Genomic DNA, 22558 nt, shown 5'->3' with positions numbered 1-22558 from the left:
GCTTGAAGTCGCTCCCCATTCTATAGTTCAACATGCTCTTGAATGCTGTTTTTCTTTCTCCTTAAAAATTAGCCAAGTATTGTAAGTGATTGAAAAGCTATCTTGAATTCAGCATTACGTTCAGTAATTACTTACATACACATTTAAATTATAATGATCAATTTCTATTAAGAACAAACTTTGATCTTACACCATTTGTTTCCACTGAATAATTTATAAAACAGTTGGGTTTATTATTTCATTTAGGCAATATTATCTTCATTCATAGATGGTAAATCTGAAGTACCCAAAATAATATGACTGTCCTAAGATTCTGGGAAAAAACCATGACCCAGTCTCAAGCTCAGTCTTTTGAACATTGAGCTGTTTGTACTAATCCAATTGTTGATGATTCTTATTTCAAATCAATCAACAATGTTAGGATTTAAACTTACCTAGGATCATAATTTTTGGTCATTTACTATTTAAATCATTCCAATGTCATATTCATTTATAGAAAACCTTTATTTTCTTCTGGCTTTGCTCATTATTTTCAAGAAAATAAAGTTAGGAGCCTATAGTTTTCTTTTGATGATTTTGACTAGAATTGAAAATTAGCTGACATTATGATTTAGTAAAATAGTGAAATAGCTAGAGGACTTTCTTTGAAGACTGAAGGCTATGGAACTTAATGGAAGGGATGGCTGTGTTCCCCACCCCCCACAGTGTTTTGCTTATGTTGTAACCATCAAAGTCCGGAGAAGGCAATGGCACCCCACTCCAGTACTCTTGCCTGGAAAATCCCATGGACAGAGGAGCCTGGTGGGCTGCCATCTATGGGGTTGCACAGAGTCAGACACGACTGAGTGACTTCACTTTCACTTTTCATTTTCATGTATTGGAGAAGGAAATGGCAACCCACTCCAGTGTTCTTGCCTGGAGAATCCCAGGGACGGGGGAGCCTGGTGGGCTTCTGTCTATGGGGTTGCACAGAGTCGGACACGACTGAAGTAACTTAGCAGCAGCAGCAACCATCAAAGTCAAGATCCTGGTTGCTGTGCAAATATTGCAATGTTAACATGTACCCTTGGAGGGTCACTAAGTCCAGATACTGCCTGGAAGAAATAGAATTATCTTACTAGACAGTGGCCTTCTAAGATTCTTTGGAAAAGGATAGTAGATCCATTACTTAACATATTGAGGCAAATGCCTTTCAAGCAATATAAATTTTATATTTGAAATTCATCTTAATGATTTCAAATGAAATTATAAAAATTGGAGAAATCTGTGAACTGATGTGGGTAAATCTTTTTGACTAAAGGTCAAACTATTATCTCTGAAAAAAGATGTTTAAATTAAATATTGATGGACAGAAAGGAAGAAAATATAGCACTGAACACAAAACAGATCATCATAAGTATCTTGAGGGGGGAAAAAAAAAAGAATGGAGAGTGTTATCTCCTTTTGAAAAAGCATCCCACTAATCTCAGAAGGATAGCTCACTGACTTAAAAGTGGCAATTGATTGCACTAAGTCATTTCTTTAATCAGTGGTCTTAGAGGTTCTATCATGCATTGAGACAACTAGAACAAAACCAGGAATGCATTTTATGGACATTGCACAAGGGGCAGCAAGTGACCCTGTGTGTGATAACTCGGGTCAGCCCCACTTTGCACCCAGGGACCCTAACGTCACCCTTGCTCCTTCTTGAAGCACATGAAGCACATGAAGCACATGAAGCACAAGCACAAGCACAAGCCTTGTGCCTTGGTTTTCTTTTTTCCATTCACGCTGCCTCCTCTTGTGCATATAGGATAATGTGGAGGCGTCAAGAGAGGGAAGAATACAGTACAGAGTTTGGGGAAGCTATTTTGAGGTGATATGTTCTTTGGCACTTTTTCTGATTGTCTCTGAGCAGCCATCTAAATAGTGAAACGGGATAGGGGGTGGTGGGGAGCTTGTAAGTGGTCTAAGAGTTGCGTGCATTTCCAGAAGAGCTGAAGAGCCATCTCGGCTTCAACAGTGCAAAGGAGGAGGCATCAAAAGCATTTTCACCTCCTGGCTCCTCAATTGTGAGAAGGGTGTCAGTTGCTTTACTTAAGGGTTGTTTGGGTGAGAATCTTAGGTAAATTGCAAAAATACAAATGTGAAAATAATTAAGATGAGCTTAAAGAAGCAGATTGTTTTGTAAAGTTTCAGTCATCTTTGTAATTGGACATGTGGCATGATTACATAATGTTTAATGTAAAAAGTGATCTTGGCTCTGGTCCTCACCCCAGTCTACCCCAACCAAAACCAAAGATTTTACAACAGCAGATGTTAACACCTACGGCTGAGAAAATATTAGGGGAGAGCCATGAGGCTGGCGTCAGACAGAAGTGTTTTCCTTCAGGAAGATGAGATGGTGTTCATTTTGAGTGATTTTGTGGTTCTCTAGGCAAAAGTCCAACTATGGTATAAAACAAAATAGGTTTCTTGGAAAAAATGCCAAGCATAAGGAGAAAAAGTCTTGTCAACACAACTAATCAGAATCACAATTAATATACCATAATGGAAAATAAGTTTCTGACATGGCTGAAACATAATGATTATTTGATTGCTATTCTAAAGCAACACCCAAGAGTTTTACCTTTCTAAATGTGAATAGATTTGGATTAATTTTCCTCATAGAGCAGTTATTTTGGCTGCTTATATGTCAATACAATTTGATTTTTCATTAAGACAAATGTTTTTGTGTGAATTTTAATAAATGTGAAATGGAATAACTGAAACAGTAGAATCATGAAATATCAATTATAATGCTATATATTACTTCAACTCATAATGGTATACTAAAAGGTAGTTGAGGTGTACAGTCAGAGAATACTGTGTTTTAAGTACTGCTAGTCTTTTTCTTCTTTGAGCCTCCTATTTCTCTATGTGAGAAGTGGGACTAATAACACCACAGTAAGAATCAAGAAAATTCCATGAGATATCACCATCTGACACTTGGCACACAAATGAAGTTTAGTAAATGCTAATTCTCTTTCCCATTTTATAGGAAAAGAAATATGTATCAAGTTTTGTTCAAAAACTGTAATACTTTTCATGCGGAAAGTATTTCTTGGTAACATGTTTAAAATGATTAGACCCAAGTAATAAAACTATATGAAACCTGCTGTGCTCCCTCTAAAGATCTGGTTCTCTTTGCCTCTCAAAAATTAAAAGAAAAGAAAATTGGCCCAATGTAATTGCTACAAGTTGGAAGGAATATAGATAATTTGGAGTTAACCCAGCATCAAATAAAGAAGACATTTAAATCTTTTTAGTCAGTGGGACTTATGAGGGAATTAAGGACCTGTTTTCTGTTTTCCATGAAGGGAGAATGAACAAAAATAAACAGAATGTAACAGAGGAGATTGAACATATTGGGGTCAGAGAAGTAGAAATCTCTTAGCTTTAAGTATCAATATAGACTGAAAATTTTAAAAACAGTAGATCTTATGGACTCTGTGGGGGAGGGAGAGGGTGGAGAGATTTGGGAGAATAGCATTGAAACATGTATAATATCATGTATGAAACGAGTCGCCAGTCCAGGTTCGATGCATGGTACTGGATGCTTGGGGCTGGTGCACTGGGACGACCCAGAGGGAGGGTAGGGGAGGGAGGATGGAGGAGGGTTCAGGATGGGGAACGCGGGTGTACCTGTGGCGGATTCATTTAGATATTTGGCAAAACTAATACAATATTGTAAAGTTTAAAAATAAAATTAAATTAAAATAAATAAATAAATAAAAACCTAACTGAATCAAAAAAAAAAAAAAAAAGTAGATCTGATACAGATCATGAAATCTTAGAGGCAACGAAGGCTGTCAAGAAATGATGCCTGGACATCACTTATACTGTCTCGCTGGGTTTTAAGCGTGTGGTCTTAAAGTATATTAATTCCTGTTTGAGAAACCTGCATATTAAAAAAAAAATCTTGAACTGTAGTTGGTTTGCAATGTTGCTAATTTCTGCTGTACAGCAAAGTGATTCAGTTACATACATACACATATATATTTTTCATATTTTCCATTTATGATTTATCATAGGATATTGAATATATTGTTTCCTATTCTATACAGTAGGATCTTGTTTTATCCATTCTCTATAACCCCATCTATTGAATCTATTAACCGCTACTCTCACTCCCTCCCTCTCCCAGGGAAAACTGCATATTACTAGAAGACTACTGAGCACCAAGGCTTTTGGCGCCTCAAACAGGGGCAGGCAGGAGAGGGGATGTGAGGGACTGCCCACGGAGGCTCAGGCCCTAACAGTGGGGTGACCCCTGGGCCATGCTGAGTGGTTCAAGATGATTTCAGTAAGCAGAGTTTCTCCAGCTAGAGGGAATTACTAGATGATCGTCAAAGTGAGACTCTATGCTTTGACCTCATAATATGGTCAGATATTGTAATATAATAAAATTACTTCTCTTTCCCTTTAACAGGATGGCTTGAGACCTAGGTCTATGGGGAAAAATAAGATATTTCTATAAAAACAGAATATTACATTTTTCCCTTAGGAAAATGATCCAGCATTTACATATGAAGAGTCCTTAATTTAAGCTTTTGAATATTTGATCATTGAGAAGTATGGAGTAGAGGAAAATAAAATGGGATTTAGGATTTACAAGAAGGATCTCAGCCACATGAGAGAATTAAAACCTGGGAAAGGTGAGGTGCTCATGGCTTAGCACCATCCTAGGCATGAGATGCAGTTTTAGTGTAGAAAAATGGAACTACCAGAACAAAGCAGAATTTTCTCTTACCGTTCATTTTATGAACCTTGTAGAGTTGCTGTCACTTTATGGGTATCAAGACTGATTTTAAAATGCTTACATTTTGATTCCATAAATATGATTTTTTAAGCTAAATTTTATTTTTTATTGAAGTATTAGTTGATTGTACAATGTCATGTTAATTTCAGGTATACAGCACAGTAATTCAGTTATACATAAATATATTCCTTTTCAAAGTCTTTTCCCTTGTAAGTTATTACAAAATACTGAGTATAGTTCCCTTTTCTATACAGCAAGTCCTTGTTGATTATTTTATATACACTAGTGTGTATATATTAATTCCAAACTCCTAATTAAACCTGAATTTCTTAAGTAGCATTGCATCCAAATGGAATTTTATGGTGTTTGTGGTTTTCTGAGGGAGCACCTTGGGCATCAGTTTCTGAAGGCATTTTGGTGTGTATGCATGTGAAGTAAGCCACCAATAAAAATTTCTTCTCAGAAGATTTCTGTACTATTAAAACTGCATTATTATGAGTAGGAGAAAACCAACAAAGTCTTTGAAATTCCTTTTCTTTGCGGTTCAATGAAATAGCTTTTTTCTCTAAATGCTTATTTACTTCAACTAGTCGTGACAAGATACTCATTTAGAATACTTGCCAAATTCAAAGCATCCAAGAGAACTTGACTGAAATTGATCAAAATGAAGTAAATCCAACAGAACTATAGCAGATAAATGAGAAGTTCTACTCCGAATTTTACCAAAACAACGATGCATTTGAATTTATCCAAGGCCATGGAAAATAAGGAACAGTGACATTAAAACAAAGAAAAATCTTTTTCCCAATTAGAGTCAGCAAGTTTTGCTTTCTGGCTGCGAATCCCTGTAGGAAAAATAAGTATTTCTAAATCTTAGTTGTTTTTGCTCCTTGCCTCCTATATCTCCATATAATCAAGTCCTTTTGGAAAAGAAAGCTGAGCTTTTTAAAATGGCACAGTTATGACAGAAGTGAGAAATTCTCCTTTTACTTAATCGCTCTCTTATTTTACATGCCTCATTTAACCTTTAAGCCTACAAGTGTTAGAATATATAAAATTCAGAATATATAATAAATAGGAAATTCAATTGAATGCCAGTTATTGTGTCTATAATATATAAAAACTGTGGATGTACTTTCACCTTGTTTTAAATTTAGAAGTCTGAATTACATGTTCTTGTACAACTCTAAATGTTCACTCCTGGTGTTCATGTGAAAAGAAGAATTTTTCTTAATGGGAAGAATGTAAAATGATCGAATGAATACAGACAGGAGAGAGGAGAAAGAAAAACCCCAGGTTCAAACTGGCTAGATGCTGAATGTTTAAATTGATTTCTACTGAACATTTCCGTCATTTTATGTGAAAGAAGTTTCCATTTTCTTCAGATTCTGTTTTCCCTTTATTGATCACTGAACTTTCACATCACCTCTCTCAAAATTTCCATACAAATGGCTCATAATTCTGTTACTTTATGAAGTCACTTCTTTATATCTTTCCTTTCCTCATCAGTACACAATATATAGGGAATATTGTGTGTACTGTGACAGCACATGCAATTTTATATTCAGCTTTTTTCATTATGAATATTCACATGATACTACATGGACTTTAATTCTTTCCAACATTATTACAATTTAAGTCAAGCAAAAAGGAATAAAGTGTGAGGTCCATTTACCTCACACCAAGCTGAAAAACTTATAAGATGATGACTGCAGAGGCCACACAGGATCACTTCTGATTGCACTTCCTCTCTTCTCAAGAGGAAAACTCTGCATGAAGTAAAGTGTTTTTTGTTTTGTTTTTTTAAATTCCTGCCCATTTCCTTATGCTTTTACATAAGTGTTCTTAGGAACTTTGTAGACTTAACTCTTGATTCCTAAGAGAACTGCAGTAACATTATAGTGAAATCTTAACAGCAATTTGAACTTTCAGTGTTACAGTCAAATTGGCCTTCGGTTCAGTTCAGTTCAGGTTCAGTCGTGTTCAACTCTTTGCGACCCCATGAATCGCAGCACGCCAGGCCTCCCTGTCCATCACCAACTCCCAGAGTTTACTCAAATTCATGTCCATTGAGTCGGGGATGACATCCAACCATCTCATCCTCAGTTGTCCCCTTCTCCTGCCTTCAATCTTTCCCGGTATCAGGGTCTTTTCCAATGAGTCAGTTCTTTGCATCAGGTGGCCAAAGTATTGGAGTCTCAGCTTTAACATCAGTCCTTCCAATGAACACTCAGGACTGATCTCTTTTAGGATAGACTGGTTGGATCTCCTTGCAGTCCAAGGGACTCTCAAGAGTCTTCTCCAACACCACAGTTCAAAAGCATCATTTCTTCAGCACTCAGCTTTCTTCATAGTCCAACTCTCACATCCATACATGACCACTGGAAAAACCATAGCCTTGACTAGATGGACCTTTGTTGGCAAAGTAATGTCTCTACTTTTTAATATGCTGTCTAGGTTGGTCATAACTTTCCTTCCAAAGAGCAAGCATCTTCTAATTTCATGGCTGCAGTCACCATCTGCAGTGATTTTGGAGTCCAAAAAAAAAAAAAAAAGTCAGCCACTGTTTCCACTGTTTTCTCATCTATTTGCCATGAACTGATGGGATACCATGAGCTTTGTTTTGTGAATGTTGAGCTTTAAGCCAACTTTCTCACTCTCCTCTTTCACTTTCATCAAGAGGCTCTTTAGTTCTTCCCTTTCTGCCGTAAGGGTGGTGTCATGCGCACATCTGAGGTTATTGATATTTCTCCTGGCAGTCTTGATTCCAGCTTGTGCTTCATCAAGCCCAGCATTTCTCACGATGTACTCTGCATAGAGTTAAATAAGCGAGGTGACAGTATACAGCCTTGACGTTCTCCTTTTCCTATTTGGAACCAGTCTGTTGTTCCATGTCCAGTTCTAACTGTTGCTTCCTGACCTACATACAGATTTCTCAGGAAGCAGGTCAGGTGGTCTGATATTCCCATCTCTTTGAGAATTTTTCAGTTTATTGTGATCCACACAGTCAAAGGCTTTGGCATAGTCAATAAAGCAGAAATAGATGTGTTTCTGGAACTCTCTTGCTTTTTTGATGATCCAGCGGACGTTGGCAATTTGATCTCTGGTTCCTCTGCCTTTTCTAAATCCACCTTGAACATCTGGAAGTTCACAGTTCATGTATTTTTGAAGCCTGGCTTGGAGAATTTTGAGTATTACTTTAACAGTGTGTGAGATGTTTGAGCACTTGTGCGGTAGTTTGAGCATTCTTTGGCATTGCCTTTCTTTGGGATTGGAATGAAAACTGACCTTTTCCAGTCCTGTGGCCACTGCTGAGTTTTACAAATTTGCTGGCATGTTGAGTGCAGCACTTTCACAGCATCATCTTTCAGGATTTGAAGTAGCTCAGCTGGAATTCCATCACCTCCACTAGCTTTGTTCGTAGTGATGCTTCCTAAGGCCAACTTGACTTCACATTCCAGGATGTCTGGCTCTAGGTGATTAATCACATCATCAGGATTATCTGATTGTGAACATCTTTTTTGTATAGTTCTTCTGTGTATTCTTGCCACCTCTTCTTAATATCTTCTGCTTCTGTTAGGGCCCTACCATTTCTGTCCTTTATTGTGCCCATCTTTGCATGAAATGTTCCCTTGGTATCTCTGATCTTCTTGAAAAGATCTCTAGTCTTTCCCATTTTATTGTTTTCCTCTATTTGTTTGCACTGATCTCTGAGGAAGGCTTTCTTATCTCTCCTTGGTATTCTTTGGAACTTTACATTCAAATGGGTATATCTTTCCTTTTCTTCTTTGCTTTTCGCTTCTCTTCTTTTCACAGCTATTTGTAAGGCCTCCTCAGACAGCCATTTTTCCTTTTTACATTTCTTTTTCTTGGGGATGGTTTTGATCCCTGTCTCCTGTACAATGTCACAAACCTCCATCCATAGTTCATCAGGCACTCTGTCTATCAGATCTAGTCCCTTAAATCTATTTCTCACTTCCACTGTATAATCATAAGGGATTTGATTTAGGTCATACCTGGATGGTCTAGTAGTTTTCCCTACTTTCTTCAATTTAAGTCTGAATTTTTCCATAAGGAGTTCATGATCTGAGCCACAGTCAGCTCCCAGTCTTGTTTTTCCTGACTGTATAGAGCTTCTCCATCTTTGGCTGCAAAGAATATAATCAGTCTGATTTTGGTGTTGACCATCTGGTGATGTCCATGTGTAGAGTCTTCTCTTGTGTTGTTGAAAGAGGGTATTTGCTATGACCAGTGTGTTCTCTTGGCAAACTCTGTTAGCCTTTGCCCTGCTTCATTCTGTACTCCAAGGCCTATTACTCCAGGTGTTTCTTGACTTCCTACTTTTGCATTCCAGTCCCCTATAATGAAAAGGACATCTTTTTTGGCCTTAAAACATGGCCTTAACAAAATCCAAGTAAATCAGAATCATTATTCTGTGGTGTTCTTAAACATGCCAATTTGTAGGTATATGAAATGTGTGTACTTTAAGCTGGTTATCTTCTGAGAAAGAGATGTCTTGTTTATTTTCATAGCAAAATAAGATAATGTCTTTTTCTATTAACTGTTTAATTTGCTTCCTCTTGAGAATTGATCCTTTTTTCCTTTTAGTAGTCTCCCTCTTAGGGAAATAAAATGCTAAACATCAGAGGAAATTCACATGTCATTGTGGACATTCGAGTTAGTTTTCTTCCTACTCTTTTGACCCACTATGTATAAAACAAGGGATTTTCATTCCAAGGCCATAACCCAGGCTATCAGAGAGGATGTGGATACGAACATCCATTTCCAAAAGTACTGGAGGTTAATAGTGAGATGCTTTTCTTTCTTTCTTGGTTCATTTAGCAGTAATGTTCCAGTGGGATGAGAACAGATTCCTGTTTTCTGTTTGTTCTGCACCAAAAGTGTGATTCGTTGCAATAACCATTGGCAGGATGGTAGATTTAGTTAGTACTAGCCATGAAACTAATATGCACTTTAACCTTTATGCATGACTGCTAATCATCAAAGTCAAGTGCCCAGCTATCACACATGCTGATTGGCAGTTTTAGAAGGATAGAAGTTGACTGTTTTTCCACATGTCAATTAATATACCTTTGTCTACAAGGTTAAAAGTGAGTTATTGTCTTATTCTAACCTTTAATACATTTTCTTCTGTTTCAGATAAAATTGAATTTTGATTCAAGCTATGAAATACCTGATAAGGTAAAATTCAACAAGGTCATTTATCTTGGCTTCAAAGTCATTTATTTTGGCTTCAAGGTCATTTATCTTGGCTATGGCCACACAGAGGCTCTTCTAACAAGTTGCTGGAAGCTATTTTCGTTAGTAAAGTGGTTTCTGGTGGAAAGAGTACTAAAGTTATACTAGCACGCTTAGACCTGAGATTTCCCAAAGTTAATTTAAAGGTGAATCACGGATATATACAGGGAAAGAGTACAGTATCCTAAAATTTAAGTTTTCTAATGTTGCCTCCCAGAGATAAAATTCAAATGTATGATAAGTAAGAAACATCAATTAATGAATAGCAGTTTTCTTTTGTATCAGGCAAAGTAACTGGCATTAAATTTTTGGAAGGGTTCCTATTGTTAAGAATCTTCTGAAAGGATACTTACTATTAGCAGTTGTGTAGATCTCTTGGATAAAAAAAATTGAGTTTGGTTTATTGACCAACCCCTTTTAAAGATCTTGGAACTGAAGCATGAGAAAAATACACATTTTCATCACCAGACTTAATCAAAATATTCAGTAGAATTCTTGCAATTTTAGCGCAGATAACTCAGAAATCACAAGTGTTGGCAAAGTATTTATGCTTGACAGGGTAATGATTTAATAATTTAAATGCCATTCTAAAGCAAGCACAATGGCAAAGAATTAAAAAAATTCCCCAGATTGCAGCTATGGGGTTCTGCAGGCCAACGAAGCCTGCAATTCTCTTTTGGGCTCCTATTTTCAACACTAAATGGTTGGCATTCCAACATTCAGAGGCAATTAAATACACCTGTGCTATCAGAAATTGGAATTGCAAATAATAGGGAGGAAAATGTGTGCTACAGGAAGGAATTCATTTTGCTGTTTCCCTTGGCATTCTGCATACTCGTGTGTTATGGAAAGACATGGAGGTCACCATCTTTTCACTTTGAACTGGAATTCATGCTGTTAAACTGTAAATTGTGGGATTTTTTCAAAGCCATAAGAGGTTGGAGAGTAGATCATCATTCTCTGGTAAGCTCTTCTCTTCCTACATCTCTCACTTTAGAGCAAAGAAAGTCACTATTTATTTTGTATTCTGGGTATATATTGTAATTCAAAATTTGAAGTTGAGATAATCATCATTTAAATAATTAGTTTCTGTAGCACATTCTTGCTATTAACATACTTTAGCATCCACCAGATTGTTAGGTATCTGCCTAACAAAGTTGCTGAGCAAGCCTATTTAGAATTCCACATTATCCACTGAAATGTAGGGAGATTTACCAGTATACCCCAGAGTCTTCTCAGTAGACTTGAAGTTCTCTCCTGGGACAATTGCATAGACAGGAAGTACAGGGGAACATCATTTTAAAAAGTGCTCTTTCAGTTTTACAAGAAGTCTTGTAGAAGGCCATTGCTCTTGGGAAATATACTCTTGGTTGCTTAGACAAACAACCCTTCTTCTTAGACAAACAACCCTTCTTCTTCCTTACTCTGCTAAGGCAACACTGATTTTGCTTATGTATCATGCAGAGATTAGTATACGAAAGAATAGTAGGCCCTATATAGTAATATATATAAAATAGGTAACCAGTAAGGAGCTGTATAGCACAGGGAGCTCTACTCAATACTCTGTAATGGCTTATATGGGAAAAGAATTTTAAAATGAGTTTATGTATAAGTGATTCACTTTGTTCTACAGCAGAAAGTAATGAAACATTGTAAATAAACTGTATTCTAATAAAAATTAAAAAGGAAGAACAGTAGGCCCCTTCCCCAGGCTTTTGAGATGATTTACAATTGAATTAAGTCAGTTTTTGTAATTCCTTTTTTTTGGGTCACTAATTGGGCTAGAGTTGGACATAACCAGTACTCCCAATACTACTGGGTTAGCCAAAATGTTCATTTGAGTTTTTCTTAAGATCTTATGGAAAAACCCAAATAAACATTTTTGTCAACCTACTGTATGAAATGTAAGGGAAATCTGCAGGAGACTCCTGGGAAAAATGTTTTCCCTGACAGAAGAGATAGCATTAGGGGAAAAGACCCTTTCTCCCCACTATCCCCTTCCGACTGGATTGTTGTATGTATGGTGTCTGGAGCTGCCATAGCCATCTTTCAATTATGCAGAGAAGGCCAAGGGAAACTCAGAGTTCCCAGCTGTAAACTAGCTCTGGAACTGCCTAAGAGGAAAAAAATAAAATAAAAAAGTTGCTCAGTCATGTCCAGTTCTTTGCAACTCCATGGCTTGTAGCCCTCCAGGCTCCTCTGTCCATAGAATTCTCCAGGCAATAATACTGGAGTGGGTAGCCATTCCCATCTTCCCGACCCAGGGACTGAACCCATGTCTCCTGCATTGCAGGCAGATTCTTTACTGTCTGAGCCACCAGGGAAGCCCCCAAAGACTTTATTTTATCTGAGACATTTAAATGCTTTATTGCTTAAGTTGCTTGCATCAGTCAGCATAAGTTTAATTACGTAGCAGTAACAAACAGTTCAAACCTCAGGGACTTAAAACAACAAGGGCTTATCTCTCATTCACGTTAGAGGTCTTTGTGTATCAGCAGGGGCTTCTGCTTATTGTAGTCACTCAAAGATCTGGGTCGATGGAGCAAGTACATCTCCAAAATTGCTGGTTTTAGTTCTAGAAGGAAGAGTTCTGAATGTTCACACATCTGAATCAAATGTTGTAGCTCAAAAGTGACACACATGACTTTCACCCACAGCCCAACCTCCCGGAACCAGGGACACAGCTCCCCCTGCACGAGGGTGAGGAAGGGCAGTCATGTCACTTCCCCTAAGGAGGGACGGCCAGAAATGCTCCAACAGTACTGACGATCCCTGTATCAAGCCAAGGTGAGAATCCTGTTATGTGCAGGAAAAAGCAACCTGAGTGTGAAAAGGGGGATGAGGCCTAAAATTTCTGAATGTTAGCGATTAGTATAAACCAGCCATTATGCTGAGTTTTGATGTATGTTAATATCTTTAATATGTACAACAATCTTAGAATGTACTATTATTCTCTGAAAAACTTTCAGAGAAGTTTCTTGTTCAAGATCATTTAGTAGATTAATGTTGATATAATGTTAACTTAGGCAGTTCAGGTGTAAAATTCAATGTTCTTAACTACCATGTCATAAATATCTAATAACTTTGCTTTTTAAATACACACACACCTATTATCTGCCAATTATCTAGCATGTTAAGAAAAAAATAAACAAGTATAGCTACCACAACACTATTGTTGGAAAAAAACAAATATTTCCTAGTGAAGTTTTATCAGTTATTATCCAGTTGCCTGAAGTCAGTATATTGGACAAACAAATTTTGAATCAATTTTCCCAAAGCATGGGAGTGGAGGCAGTTTTTCTTCCATGGTACAGAGGAGCAAAATAAATTTTATAAATTACTAAGCCTGAGGCCTCAATCACTAATAACTTGAGCTTTCCTCACCTGGGGTGAAACAAAATTGAACATAATTTCCAACGTCTGTGGTAAGAAGGAAGGACCCATAGCCCAGAGCTATTCACTTGGTGGATGTTGAAATTCTATATACAAATAAACTTTAGACAAAGAATGCAGATAGCTCATATCCATGGAAGTGCGTCTATACGCCATTTACTCTCTTGGAAGACTATTTTCCTCTTAGTGTTCATGGACTAAATGAGGAGGCATTTAGACCAGGTGATTCTGGAAGTTCAACTGGACTCAAAATATCATTTTCTCTTATTTGAGCAAGTTCTACTTGTTTTCAGGAGAGATTGCTTCATATAAACTCCCTGAATTTGGATTTTAGAATTTAAACTGAAAATTTTTCCTCCTAAGCTTAATTTGTTGTTTGGTAAAAGTATCCCAACTCTTCCTTCCCACTGTTAAGGTGATCTTAGTGTTATTTACCCTGTCTCCTCTTCTTTAAGCATGGGTCTAAGTTGTAGGTCCGAACAAGAAGATGCCACTCCCCCAGGGCATGATGACTGGGGCACGCCTGGATACATGGTATTAGAGTAGTTAGGCCTGGAACTATTCTGACAAATAGTAGATTTAGAAAAGGAAACGCAAAGGCAGAGGTCCTCCTGTCTTCTTCAGTGATGTATCTCTACATTCAGAGTGATGCTGGTACATAGTAAGCGTTCAGCATGGAAAAGGCACTCATGCAGAGTTTCCTCCACTGACTGATGTTAGCCTGAGCTGCTGGGCAGCTGCCACGTGGGAAATGCTGTCCTAGGAGGGAAGTAAAAACTGAAGAAATTCATGCTATAAGTTGAAAAGAGAGAAACCAAATTCTGATGGCATCATTTGAACTTTAGCACTCAGATATGTGGAAGCCATGGTAGGTGGGTGTGTGTTAGTTCCCAGAACCAAAAAAATCACTCTCGTGGATACAAATTAGAGTTGGATTCCACCAAAATAATGCTAATCAGCCATTTTATGTGTGAAGACTCTTCTAGCTCTGGGCTATTATGATGGAATAACCCAAATTGTAGTACCCTAAGTCACTGACTTGTACATTTTATTTATAAATATTTTATTAGAAACTACCTATACTGCAGGAATAAAAACATCTCCAGAGACATATCACAGTTGTGCATGAGAATTGCTCTCAAATTTAAAATCTTTTAAATGACTCAAGGGAGTTGATATATGTAAGAGAGCTTCACCTTGAGTATTCTAGAGATGTCCTTGATGGCAGCAGTAGGGCTATGTTTATACACTGGGATTTTATTAATTGATAAAGGGTATGTGAGAACAGCAGCTATGTGCTTTATCAAAACTGGACGATAACTCACCCCGAAAGGCAAACATACTCAGTGGTGGCCTTTTCCTTCCTGGAAGAACGTCTAGGAGGACTGTGGTTATGACAAGTTCATTCTTGTCTGTAATCCTCCTTTTGCCCAGACAGTGGTATCTTTTTGTCACACACTTAGGGATTTTTTTTTTTATCATCCTGGCTGCATACTAGCTGTATAATTTTGAGCAAGTTAGTTTTTCTAAAATGGAAATAATAATACATGTATTATAGGATTATATGAGGATTACCTGATTTGAGTAAAGCAATATTATTACTAAATTAATAGGAACAATTATTATTATTAGAGGGTCCAGAATCCCACCTGTTTATTGTTTGGGGGCTTTAAGGCTTTCTAGCTATATATTAGTCTTATTCTGATTTGGAGATCCACTCCAGTGTCTGGGCTTCAAAACCTTAACGTTCTACTTAACATTCTAGTTCAATTCCTATAATGGGGTTTTCTTTTTCTAAGTTGCTATTGGGATGAAACAGGGATGGGGAGCTGCCGTCCATGGGGTCACACAGAGTCGGACACGACTGAAGTGACTTAGCAGCAGTAGCAGCAGCATTGGGATGAAAAGTCTTAAACTCCAATTTTTCCAGGGTAAGGAACCTAATCTCTTGCTGATCCATCCGAAAGAGTGGGAAAGATCCATCCCTCTCATTGAGCTCCTGCTATTGCCTCCTCCTCCCTGGAAGTACTCACCACTTCACTGCGCTCAATGTTTGCTGGACGTTTGCATAAATAATTGACCTTTGATCTTTCTCCACCTATCTGATTAGGGATCAAGTCCCTATAGTTGCCTATGTTCCCCTGGGTCTGTCTCCTCTAGAAGACTTTGGCTTCTCACCATTTACCCTCCCAACTCTTTGGATGGATCACTTTTGGGAAAACATGAGGAAAAGGGATATGTTGCATGGTGGTCATCCTTCAAAACCTGTAAGCCTGGAAAAGTGAAAAGTCACCCAGCCCCAGGAAACATGCTTGAGAGATGGACAATATGTAAAATATATACATAAAGTGAAGTCAGTTTTTTCTGTCAAGGATCTTCTACCTCTGAAAACAGAATTAGATTTCATGCATTCTTGCTAAGTTCTCAGATTTTTTTAAATACAGTCAGTTTTTGTGTTATATTTGATCTGTCTCCTTAACTAGCTTCTTTTCAAGCCTAACTCCCAACTATGATTTGCTATCTGTCGAGGGTCTCCAGCTGACTTCAACTTCTGACCCAAAGGTGTTTGTGGTGTTTAGCAATATCTGAAATTATAAATGTTCCAGAATTAAGCCTATCTTGCCTGCCTGTATCCCACCTGAACTGCTGTTCGGTTTTTTGTTTCTGTTTTTTTTTTTTTTTTTGCATTTTTCTGGCTATATCATCATTTCATCATTCTTCTAGTTTTATTCTTGGGTTAATTCTGCCTTCTCTGTCTTTTTTTGCCACCCATTTACATCCTATCTTCTGCCAAATTCCCCTCGATGGCATTTTTGAGACTCCAGACTGCTTCACTTTTAGAAACACCATGCTTCTCCTTGCCTTTAATATTTCATATCTGAATTGCTATGATGATTTCTAAGCAAGACGACAGAGAGGTCTCTGGCTTTCACATTCTTTTTTCAAATACTTTTTCTTTTCCCAGAATATATGCTTTCCCCTCCAAGAATGTCAGGTGCAATGGAGGTTCTCCATCAACTGCACAGCTAAACTTCTCCTTCTCCTGAGTCCTTGTTGGCCATAACATACTTTTAAATCAGTCTATGCTGTACTGTTTATTCATCTCACTCCCCTGCCTGTTAAAAATCCTGTTGTCCATCAATGGAGAAATCTGAGTGGCATTAGTTGCGCACTGTCCTGTCCAGGTAGCTGATTCACTTGCTGCATGAGGGGGCATCCTGGATGGGATTAACGTGTTCTTTGATCACTAACTGGGTCAAGTGGGCTTGCTTCGGCCTCAGTGAACTTTGAAAATTTGATTCAACCAGTCTGACTGCCTTTTTCTAATTGCTTGACCAATAAGATCTTTATTGACTTTAATTTACTGAAATCCCACCTCAAAATGTACTTTCTTGAGGAGTGTTTTCAGCCTACAAGATGGTGCTTGCTACTTTTCTTCTGTGTGCTCTTCTAGTGCAAATGCATGGTTGCTACTATAATTCCCTGTGCTGTTTTTGATCCCCTGCCCTGGAGAGTGTCCTCCAACTCTTTGACGGTGTCTTGTTTCCTTACATGGCTGTGAGCCGTATAAGCATCCGTGTCTGTGTGCTCTGAGCATCCATGGTGCTCCCTCCCCCACTGCCACTGCTGTGCATTCCAAAAGGCCACTGAGCACACCCCAGGCACTCCTTCAATACTGAGTGACCAACTCCCAGTGTGCAGGTGGCTGTAAAACACTCTGCCATGTGAGAAGGGAATATATGATCTTATTTTTTCCATTTGCTAGTGAGATGTTATTCATAATATCCCTTGTGTCCTTAATAATGTCTTATAAATTGTTTCTCTCATAGCAAAGAGTTGTGACTCATTGATTTTGTTTGTGCTATTTTTCTTTATACCCTATATATCTCAGCGATATGATTATGGTCTGTGTATGCTAAAAATGTTTAAAAACAATACTGTATAGGCTAACTATATGAAAAGCATTTCTACTGAGTAAGTTGCACCACTGCTGCTGCTGCTAAGTTGCTTCAGTTGTGTCCGACTCTGTGCGACCCCAGAGACGGCAGCCCACCAGGCTCCCCGTCCCTGGGATTCTCCAGGCAAGAACACTGGAGTGGGTTGCCATTTCCTTCTCCAGTGCATGAAAGTGAAAAGTCAAAGTGAAGTCGCTCAGTTGTGTCCGACCCTCAGCGACCCCATGGACTGCAGCCCAGCAGGCTCCTCCATCCATGGGATTTTCCAGGCAAGAGTGCTGGAGTAGGGTGCCATTGCTTTCTCTGAGTTGCACCACGAGTTGCTAATTTGCAGCTTTTGATATCTTTTTAACAACAGTGAAGCAGAAGTGCTGGTAAACGGTAGAGAGTAGAATGCATTTGGTTTATGGCCATGCAAAGAGATTTGCTAGTTTTTGACTTTGAAACACCTTTCCTGAAGTCTTAATATTTTCTCTATAACTATACTCTGGAGGTTCACAGGTGATAAAATAGTCAGTAAGTTCAATTAACTTCACTTTGCCTTATCTTTTATGACACCTGGAATTGGAGATGGATTTAAAAATTTTAAATTACACAAAAACATCTCCTTTGAAACCCTTATGGTTATTCTTTGACTTTCCAGCAAGTATATATTGCTCATTCTATCACTTTATCCTTGTAACACCTCTAGCAAATACTCTCAGGCTTATACTGGACCCTTACGTTCTAGTCACTGGGCTGGATAAGGGTGATAGAAACTAAAGCGTCATCTCAATCTTATAGAAACTCACAATAGTTGAGAAGAGGTCAACAGAGGTGACGATGATGAAAGATAGAATTCATAATTGCTTCAGAGATAAAGGTTAAAAAAAGAAATTTTGATAAATAGGAGAAAGTACAGAAGAATTGGAATGACCTCGTTATGATGGTATCATAAAGGAGGTGCAGAATTCACATATTTTGAACTGATGATGGAATGACCACCATTGTGAACCAAAGAATGGAGACAAAAATAAGGCCCTGATTGGAAAACTGGACAATCCCTTTTACACAGATTTCCTTCTTTGAATTTCTATTTCTACCGTTCAAGTCAGGCGCTTCTTACCTCCTGCCTGGAATACTTGGATCACCTCTTAATTCCCATTCTTCAGGCTCTCCCTTCCCCAGTTCATTCTGCACTACAAGCCCAGAGGAAATGCCATGCGCTCTGGCCAGGTGACTTCTCTACTGAGAGTACTTCAGTGGTCCCTGGTGAGACTTGGCAGTAAAGGCCTTTGATAACTGGGCTCTACTTATTGTATAGTCTTATTTCCATTTCCCATTATGAAATACATACTCAAAATTTCCAATTTTTATCATTGTTCCCCCATTCTCTCAACCTTCTCTGGGCCTAAAGTGTTAATCATCTCTGATTTTCATTCCATTTTCACTTTCCATGCTTAAAATAAAATGTTTATCATACCCACTACTCTCAACAGGACCCTTACCTTCTGAGATTGACCGATAATATGCCTTCTGGCCTTCAGAATTTATTCTTTTATAGCTTCTATAAAGTAGCATTTTCAGTGAAAGACTAATTTGAGGTTTTCTCCTGAGTTATTCCTCAGAAAATTTTGTGTAAATATTGGTAAAAATGAACAAAATTGCAAAAGATTATCATTTTCAGAATTATTTTCTTTTTTTAACCATCATTTTTTACAGCTATATTTTTCTTAGCATTCTGCTTATAAATTTCAGCACAAAAATACAATATTCTACTTGAGAAATCATAGCAAGGTGAAAGGTTATTTATAGTTGAGTTTCCAAGTAATGAGGAGGTGATATTTTTTAAAGCATGGCTTCTACACAAAGATGTAACAATTTCAGAGTCATTCCTTTGGTGAAAAAAAAAAAAAATCATTGCTTACACTAGATTATGTAGTTACAACAGCTGTATCTCAGTAAAAACAATTTCCAGTAACCTCATTTCCTTGCTAAGACTGCCACCTACTTCACAGACTAAGTTTTAGAATAACTTTTAAAGTGGTCTTTTCATTTTGTCATATAAGAAAAGAAACTAAAGAGAGAAATCTTAGTTCAGGACAAAATCTTTTCAAAAGTAAAATTAGAATCCCAACAAGAATTAAAGTGAAATGTTTGAAAACTTGTGGGGAAAGGTAATTATAGATACCTTTAGTTTTATGATCAAATATATGTGTTTTCTGCATTAGTATACAGGAAATGAGAATTTCTATGAAGAGGGAAAAAAATGCTAAAGGGCTGTGTAAAGGAAATCAGGTGGAAGGTTCCTGAGAATCAAGGTTACCAAACAGAACAAACGCAAGCAAATTATAAAGCTAATAAGGGTGCAACAATATGTAAAGCCAATGATAGTGATGAAGACATTAACAAACGCACCTTAATTTTAGGCTTGGGAAAGAGCAGAGAACACTGGTAATTCTCAGTACTTGAAGGCAGCCTCCACTGCAGCACTTCAAACTGCAGTGAATGGTGTTGATAATGAATTGATCAATTGCTCTAATACATTTGAGAATGTGGGATAAGAGTCCACTATGAAACTGGGTAAAACGGATAACTAATTCTTTTTCCTTTGTGATAAAAGTGTATAGTGCCATGATTCTACATCATAAACCTATACTAGATTCTTAAGCTTTATTAGGTGCAGTTTTACTTCTCACCTCCATTTTCTCCTCCCCACTTCCTTTCCCCTGCTGACTAAATCTGTATGTAAGGTTGCCTTTCCTCCTATTCCTCGTTGACCCCATTAACTTGCTTTCCCTTCTTGAGGTAAGGATATTAGCACTTGTAGAGAGTAGACTTCTGATAATTAATACTACAAGTAAAGCCGATCATTAGCAGCAATGACACATGCCACTCTGGGATGGGCTTAGCTTCAGAGACCTCTTGCTTGGTGCTGACAAATCTTCATGGCTGCTGAGTTTGGAAATGGGGAAAAGGGATGAGATTTTCTGCCCTGCATCTCCAATTTCAGCAATCCTTGCTCCTGAATAGGGGTCTCCAATGCACTCTTGCTGCACTGATTTTGTTTTAGAATATTTTTAATAAGTAGAGACACAAGAAGGATTTAACACGTTTCTTATCTTATTTTACCAGAATAATTGCATCAGTGTGGGGGAAAAAAATCCTCTACCTGATGTTGTGCTTGATACTGAAATGTGAGAAAGCATGTGGCTATACTTGAGCAGTTTTTCAAATTCTATTTAACACACTTTAAAGAAAAAAAAAGTCATGAAAACTGAAGAAGTAGGAAAATGATTGTCTTCAAATCTGGGGGACAAGTTAAGGGGGAAAGTGGCGAATAGCCTGTATTAGTCCATTCAGGTTGCTATAACAAAGCTATCATAGACTAGGTCACTTATAAACCACAGAAATTTGTCACAGTTCTGGAAGCAAGATCAAGGGACCAGCAGATTCTGTGTGTGGTTAGAGCCCAATTCCTGGCTTACAAACAGCTATCCTTTCATTGTATTCTCACATGGCAGAAAGAACAAGGGAGACCTCTGGGATCTCTTTTATAAGGGCACTTAAGGTTCAATCAGTAAAGACTCTGCCTGCAGTGTGGGAGACCTAGGTTTGATTCCTTGGTTGGGAAGATCTCCTGGAGGAGGGCATGGCAACCTACTCTGGTTTTCTTGCCTGGAGAATCTCCATGGACAGAGGAGCCTGGCAGTCCATGGGGTTGAAAGAGTTGGACATCACTGAGCAACTAAGCAAGCACAATCTCATTCATGAAAGCTCCACCTTCATGACTAAATTTCCTCCTAAAGGCCCACCTCCCCATACTGTCACACTGGAATTAGATATTAGCACATGAATTTGAGGAGGAGGTATGCTGTTGTTCAGTTGCCAAGTCGTGTTCAACTCTTTGTGACTCCATGGACTGCAGCTCACCAGGCGTCCTTGTCCCTCACCATCTGTCAGAGTTTGCCCAAGTTCATGTCCATAGAATGGGCGATGCCATCCAACTATCCTCTCCTCTGTTGCCTTCTTCTCCTTCTGCTCTCAATCTTTCCCAGCATCAGGGTCTTTTCCAATAAGTTGGCTCTTCCCATCAAGTAGCCGAAATATTGGAGCTTCAGCTTTAGCATCAGTCCTTCCAATGAATATTCAGGGTTGATTTCCTTTAGGATTGACTGGTCTGTTCTTGCTGTCCACAGGATTCTCGAAAGCCTTTTCCAGCAACACAGTTTGAAAGCCTCAATTCTTCAGCACTCTGCCTTCTTTATGGTTCTACTCTCGCATCCATACGTGACTACTGGAAAGACCGTAGCCTTGACTATTGTACCTTTGTTGGCAAAGTGATGTCTGTGCTTTTTAATACACTGTCTAGGTTTGTCATAGCTCTTCTTCCAAGAAGCAAGCATCTTTTAATTTTGTGGCTGTAGGTGATTTTGGAGCCCAAGAGTATAAAACCTGTTACTGTTTCCACTTTTCCCCTTCTATATGCCATGAAGTGATGGGACCAGATGCTATGATCTTCATTTTTTGAATGTGGAGTTTTAAGTCAGCTCTTTCACCCTCACAAGAGGTTCTTTAGTTCCTGTTTACTTTCTGCCATTAGAGTGGTATCATCTGCATATCTGAGGTTGTTGATATTTCTCCCAGCAATCTTAATTCTAGTTTGTAACTCGTACAGCCTGGCATTTCACATGATATGCTCTGCATATAAGTTAAATAAACAGGGTGACAATATACAGCCTTGTTGTATTCCTTTTTCAATTTTAAACCAGTCAGTTGTTCCATATAAGGTTCTAACTGTTGCATCTTAATCCACATACAGTTTTCTCAGGAGACAGGTAAGATGGTCTGGTATTCCCACTTCCTTAAAAGTTTTCCACAGTTTGTTATGATTCACACAGTTGAAGGCTTTAGCATAGTCAATGAAACAGAAGTAGGTATTTTTCTGGAATTCCTTTGCTCTAGGATCCAGCAAATGTTAGCAATTTGATCTCTGGTGCCTCTGCCCTTTCTAAACCCAGCCTTTACACCTGGAAGTTCTTGACTCAAGTACTGCTGAAGCCTAGCTTGAAGGATTTTATGCATAACCTTACTAGCATGGGAAGTGAGTGCGATTGTCTGGTAGTTTGAATATTCTTTAGTACTTCCCTTCTTGGGAAGTGGGATGAAGGTTGACTTTTTCTAGTCCTGT

At 38.2% G+C, this 22558-nt stretch overlaps 1 protein-coding gene and 1 long non-coding RNA gene across 12 annotated transcripts in view; one reads left to right on the top strand and one right to left on the bottom strand.

Moving 5' to 3' along the window:
- The window catches only part of SYT1 (synaptotagmin 1), a 615410-nt gene that overhangs the window by 184276 nt on the left and 408576 nt on the right, over nt 1–22558 (bottom strand). The gene's annotated exons all lie outside the window — the stretch shown is intronic.
- LOC147371304 (uncharacterized) overlaps nt 1–22558 on the top strand; it is a 213901-nt gene that overhangs the window by 133611 nt on the left and 57732 nt on the right. For 2 of the 7 annotated variants that reach the window (XR_015163439.1, XR_015163440.1), the window contains exons 2-3: nt 9941–9982; nt 12697–12826. The exons of 2 other annotated variants lie outside the window; for them this stretch is intronic. This is a non-coding gene — a long non-coding RNA (uncharacterized LOC147371304). Of the gene's footprint in view, nt 1–9940; nt 9983–12696; nt 12827–21566; nt 22106–22558 lie in introns of those variants that run through there. 3 more of the 7 variants (XR_015163437.1, XR_015163442.1, XR_015163443.1) reach the window with 3 other exon arrangements.

Source organism: Bos grunniens, chromosome 5 (assembly GCF_055505025.1).
Source record: "Bos grunniens cultivar Pamir isolate PY7600 chromosome 5, Bosgru_T2T1.0, whole genome shotgun sequence".
Taxonomy (NCBI): Eukaryota; Metazoa; Chordata; class Mammalia; order Artiodactyla; family Bovidae; genus Bos; species Bos grunniens.
Note: the sequence above shows the minus strand (reverse complement) of the source record. Positions and strands in the feature narration are given on the sequence as shown.